We start from the raw sequence: 6,000 nt of genomic DNA, 5'->3' as shown, positions 1-6,000 counted from the left end.
TGGTCATTCTACATTTACAATGTTCACCTTTGACTTTTGGTCCTTTAACTTCTCAAAATATTCCAGGATTTTCCAGGACAGTTCAGCCATTTTTCAACAACTTCAGCTTTCATGCTTAACTCCTTCTACAATGTTTGACCTATTTTAGACATTCTACTTTAAAATGTTCAGCTTTTTCATCAATATTTCTGCTTTTATTCAGCAATACAGCATTCAACCCTGCATTTTTTCTGGAAATGCAGCTCCTTCTAGTTCAGTTTAGTATTTTCCTATTGAATTCTATGTATTCATGATCCTTATGATTTTATGTTTACTTAACAATTACCGGTACGAAGCCCATTGAGATGACTGTTGTTGGGATTTTGGGCTATATAAATAAAAGCGAATTGAATATGAATCCCTATTTTTTCACATTAACAGTTTCCCTTTTATTTTATTTATTTATAAATTTCCAACCAAAACAAAAATTTATGAGAAAGTAATTTTTTACATTGATTATGTATGCTGAGAAAAAATATATTATTTAATACCATACTTTTTTTAATATTATTGTAAATTAATAACAATGCAAATAATCACAGAGGCAAATGAGGTTACATGGAAATTGAAAAAAGTATTTTGTGTTAAGAAATATCCTTTTTGTGAATGTAGAGCATTCTAAAAATATCAGTTATAGGTGTATAACTGATATTATATGATGTATAGTATGCATCATATTATTATTAATAATATGATACATTATATTTTACAATTATCACATAATTTCAAAAAAACAACCATTTCTGTGTTTTTCTTGTTTAAATCCTGGATGAAGAACATAGCAGCTCCAACACTGAGGAGGATGAGGAGGCGCAGTGACGATGGAGCCAATAAATAGGGAGGGCATAGAGGCGCGCGGGCAGAGGAGGCGCCGCTCGCTTATGTGTGGAGCGCGTGCTTTACAGCGCGGCTCCTGTAGAGAGCGGTAGATAGTTTTAATAAGTGCGTACAGCACTCCTATTACTGTACTGTATTCGAGCAGAGGGAGGAGCAACCGTGTAGTATTTCTTTCTTTTCCTTTTTTTTTAGCTCCTTTTCTCCACCTTGTCGTTGCAGTTCATCCAAACGCTACTAGAAAACAACAGAACTGTCCGCTTTCGCTGAACGGCTCCTGGTCGGGAGGAGGACGGGGAGCTGTGCGCCGCGGGACGGAGCTTATTTACGGTACAACGCTCAGCGGCCAGGCGGACGGCCACGTTCGGCGTGAGAAGGTTACAAGAGGGGCCGACACAAGTTACAGCGAGCGGGGGGAAGAACCCGGCAGACTTTCTCCCGCTTCCGTCTCGCTGCCCTACTTTCCACGCGGGTGTCCACCACGCTGCGAGGGCTGGAAGTGACGGTGAGTGTCGCCGCCTCTTCTTGCTAGCTTGTGTAGCCCGGGCTGCTTTGACAGACCGTCCGACCGATCCAACAGCCATAATGACGGCGTGTGGGGCAGCACGCGGGCTCCAAGGCGCTCGTGCCAGCAGTGTTCGCCGAAAGCAGGGGTACGCTGCTGGCACGGAGGGGCACGTTTGGTGTATTTTTAAGGCCCCAGAATTGGAACGCCTGCTTACAGTCTGGAACGCGCATAGTCCAGTCACGCATGCATGCGTGCACGCGCGCGGACACAAATGCACTCTGTCCCAACTTGCAGTGGCACACCTCCTGAAACTATGGCAGTATTTATGTAATCTAGTGGTTTTGTTCCGCCGACTAAATGTGGTTTCAGACTTTCTCTCCTTCAGCTGTGAAGTTCCTGTTTTGGTATCGCAGTCAAAACTTTTAAACAATTTTTATATTTATTTTTGTTTATGGCTACTTAAAATAAAAAGCTGAGCAAACTGTGGATGAAAAAAACAAAAAAAAACAAAAACAAAACAGTGATAAAATCCCCAAAATAAAAGCCCCGGTCTCTGTGTTGAGCTCAAACGGTTTTGAACCTGCTTAAGGACATCAGACTGGACCACCTCAGGTCATAGAGAGTACCAGAGGGTCTTCTTGCTTTGCACACTTTTTACCCAAAGAAGCAGTCAAGGTGATCCAGGCTGCCAGCTATGACAGTAAATTTGAAGGGACATGTAAGATGACCGATACTATGGCAGAAATCCAAGGATAGACTTGTAAACAAAGTGATACGGGTGTGTGATACGGGTGTATGACACTGCGTGTGTGTAACTGAAGTCAAATAACTACTGGATATAGAAAACATTTAGGAGTAAACACTAAAGACGCATTGATTCCCTATCCCCACGATTTGGTTCAAACCTCGATTTTTGGGTTACGGTTTAGTTTTGGTTCGACAAATGACTTGTGCTCTAACAAAACAACAAAAAAAAATGAAACGTGTAAAAATCCCTTTTTCATTTCCTCATAAGCAAGTAACAACGAAGAAAAACCTTTTAACCGACTTATGGTAAGCCTAGTGTAATGTAATAAAAAAATAAACGCGTTAAATTTTGAACAATTGTTTAACACTTTAAATGTAAACATACTGGTATGCAGTTGGGATGCAACTATTCACTTTCCCCACAATTTGGTTTGCTGATGTAACATACTGTTCGGTTTACGATCCAGAATTGTGCCATCCGTATAAAACATCGAAATGTGCTGAGTCGTTGCACATGTGCGCAACCCAGTCTTTTTGAGAGTTGGTATTATTTTTTCCACAAATGCACCAGTTGAAATGTTAGTTTTGACACACTTGCCCCCAAATACCCCTTCTTTTACACCAAAAGGGATTTTACAGCGAATGCACAAGGTGCTGATTGTCGCTCCCTTTAATAATGCTGTCTTGTTATTCCACGGCCCCCTACTTTTTATCATTCCTCAACTCGAGTTAAACCATCCCCAGTCCAAGGGGTGTCAGGGGTTTGATTGGCGATCGTCAATACAACAGTGACAAGTTGTTGGGCCTGTTGCAGCCGCTTGCCTCTGAATGCCTTCATTGCTGCATGAAAGCAGCAGGAATAATTAAATCTCTCTGTGTAATCAGTGCACTCAAAGGCTTGCCAGGGTTTCCACTCTCTGCTCGGTTTTTCAAAGGGACAAAGGGGGCAGAACGTATTGATTTTAGCTGAATGTATGGATTTCCCCGTCAAGATGGGTAGCTGATGGAAATAAAGAAAATCATTTGGGCTGATATTTTTTTTTCTTTTCAATTATTTTTCAAAGGACTACGCAAACGAGAGGTTTTTATCTCAGCTAACACCAGCCAATGTTGGGGCAGAAGGATACTTAGAGTTCTGGGGTCTATATTTATTGTGTGTCAACACGTGGAGTTAGAGTTAGAAACTTTCCATTGATGTGAACCAAAACAGAGTCAATCCAGGTTACTTGAATGTTATATCAGCTGGTTTTGCCCCAGGTGCCTCTCCATTAATCATTAGCCATCAGTTTAAATGGCAGTGGACTGTCCTTAGGTTGCTGATTAGCCATAGACAAATTTGTCACTCAGGTATGAACATGCTGCGGAAGAATCCCAAGTGGACCAAGTGCTCTCCATCAACAGGGCAGCCACGTGTTTGTCTTTGGTTTTCCTGCAGAACCAATGGTAAATATTGAATTGGGCCTAAATACGCGATCTTAGCTCATGAGTTTGTAATGTGAGGCCACTAGACAGATGAATACAGCCTTATTTGACTTTCTTAACCCTTGGATGCATAACCTACCAATACTTGCACATTTCCACAGGTAGGGTCAGATATGACCCTAAATAGAACCAAAGCGCAAAATACAGCATTTTTCGGAGTTAACGTTATTTTTTTTGCATAGTTTGGCTGAGGGTCTGAATTATGAGATTAAAAACATATAGCAACAGCTTCTAAAAGGCACTGTAGGTGTGTGTATCAGTGTTTGCTACTGACAACAACGTAGAAGAAGAACCACAGACTTGGCAGAATTTTCCCAAGTGACACCAACGATGAAGAATTCAACATATTAAGTGATTTGAAGTGATATAAAGAGCTAAGTTGACTTGTTAGCATGTTCTTCATAGTATAGTTATCTGAATAATTGTTTAAATGTTGCGCTAATATACTAGACTTCTCTAATTTTTCATTAAACTAAATACAGTTAAAAACCCGTGGGGTCACTTTTGGCTCAACTTATGCATCAAAGGGTTGAAGTCCTTAACTGTCTTCCAACATCTATTACTGTGACCCTTATTCCTTCTTGTTTTTTTCTGCCCCCGCCCCCATCATGTCTGCTCTTGCTCCCCTTTGGAGGGGCAGACCTCCAGCGCTCAAATGTGAACAGCATCCTCTTATGTAATCCCTCTGTGTGCAGCTGACGTCAGAATCCGAAGCCGCTTTCACATGATGTCAGAGCTGTCTGTAGAAGCAGAGGGCATGCTGGGTAGGTCGGTGTCTTGGTAGCTATTCCTGTCCTGAGCGGGGTGTAATGGGAAGGCCTGAGATTTGATGGTTGTTTGCGTGTCCTTGACAGAATGTGGAGATGTTATGTTCCTGTTCACTGCGATAACTGTTGTAGCAACCAAACCAGTTATTGTGCCAGAGCAGCGATGTCTTTGACTGTCTAATCAGAGCATGGTGGCTTCATATTGATATTTCTGCATTAATCGTGTCTATTGGACATTATTACTTATTAGATATAAACACTATAGATTAGCAACTGAAATGTATCTGCATCCAGTCACCAGCTCAGAGTGATTGTTGTTTTTACTGTTCACTTCCGACTCCACATGCCTGTTAGTCTCATGTTCAGCGCTGTCTCTGTTCGGCTGACTCGGATGGAGGATGAGCCTGGGGGTCTTTCAGATGTTGCCTGTGATCTATTCAGATGTTGCCTGTGACTTATTAGATCATAGCTTCCATATGGAAGAGGCTGGCATGGCAGTTAAGCCAGAGTGAAAGCAGCCAAGCACAAAATGTCATCTGATAATCCAAAGACTGCTGTGTAACTCAGCTAATTGATGCTGCGGTTTTGTAAAGGAGTGCACATCTGTCGTGGAGGTCAAACAGTTTATTTAAACTGTTTTTCTATCATTTTTCTGGCATTTTTGTTCTTATTTGCTGAATATAACTGAACGTAACCATCAATAAGTAGTGTACATTAGAAACCAAGCAAGGCAGTGAAGCTCCAGATCAGATCTGGGAATTTTTGGTGGAGGAAGATGTGCTTCAATAGAGGGCTCTGAAAGATGAACGCTCCTAAGTTTTGATAAAAAGCTGCAGTAACCAATCGTTCAAGCTTCTGGGATGAGATCCGCTGAAGTTTCGATTATTTTGTTTTGGAGTATTAAAAGATGTGCACTAAGTAACATGGCTGTGATGAGCAACATCCGTCCATCCATCTTCAGAACTTGCTAACTCCCTTTTGGGGTTACATGAGTCAACCCAGCTACTGTTGGACGAAGGCGGGGTACACCCTGAACAGGTCACCAGGGCCACACACAGACAATATACTCACATACACAGTTAGGAGAAATTTAGAGACACCAATTAACCATTGAAGCTTGTTTTTGGACTGTGGGAGGAAACCGAAATGCCCAAAGAAAACCCACACACACACGAGGAGTAGGCTTATTCAACAAATCAACATTTTTTGACAGTGCCATATCAGGTTGTGCAGTACACATCGCAAAAGACTGTAAACTGTGTTATAGTTACCTTAAATGTTTACACACATGCATTGACAGAGATACTGTTATGTTTAAAAAAAACAATTCTCACACTACCTACATTGGTCTTAATTGTTGTCCAGGACTACCAGAAAGGTAGATATTTGGTCTTTGATGAGTTTCCTAGACATGCGAGTTCCTTCGTTTCTATTATTAAGATAGCTTACAGTACAATTCATGTTGACTTTTTATTCAAATGTGGAAAGCAAATGATATTTTAGTAGTTTTTTGTTTTTCCATTTTTTTAATGTATCACAAGACTTATCATGACCGCAATTTGGTTCACTAATATCCCAGATTGCAAGTTTTCCTCATATTGTGTGGCACTAACGAAGAGAACA

At 41.1% G+C, this 6,000-nt stretch overlaps 1 protein-coding gene across 1 annotated transcript in view; it reads left to right on the top strand.

The window, feature by feature from the left end:
• The first annotated feature begins 902 nt into the window (after positions 1–902).
• Positions 903–6,000, top strand: part of thra (thyroid hormone receptor, alpha) — a 184,991-nt gene continuing 179,893 nt past the window's right edge. Inside the window, exon 1 of the mRNA XM_023949083.1 lies at positions 903–1,378. The gene's annotated coding sequence lies outside the window, so the exon portion shown is untranslated. The remainder of the gene's footprint in view (positions 1,379–6,000) is intronic.

This window comes from Oryzias latipes, chromosome 19 (genome assembly GCF_002234675.1).
Source record: "Oryzias latipes chromosome 19, ASM223467v1".
Lineage (NCBI taxonomy): Eukaryota > Metazoa > Chordata > Actinopteri > Beloniformes > Adrianichthyidae > Oryzias > Oryzias latipes.
The sequence above is the reverse complement of the archived record's forward strand: the minus strand, read 5'-3'. Positions and strand labels throughout refer to the sequence as shown.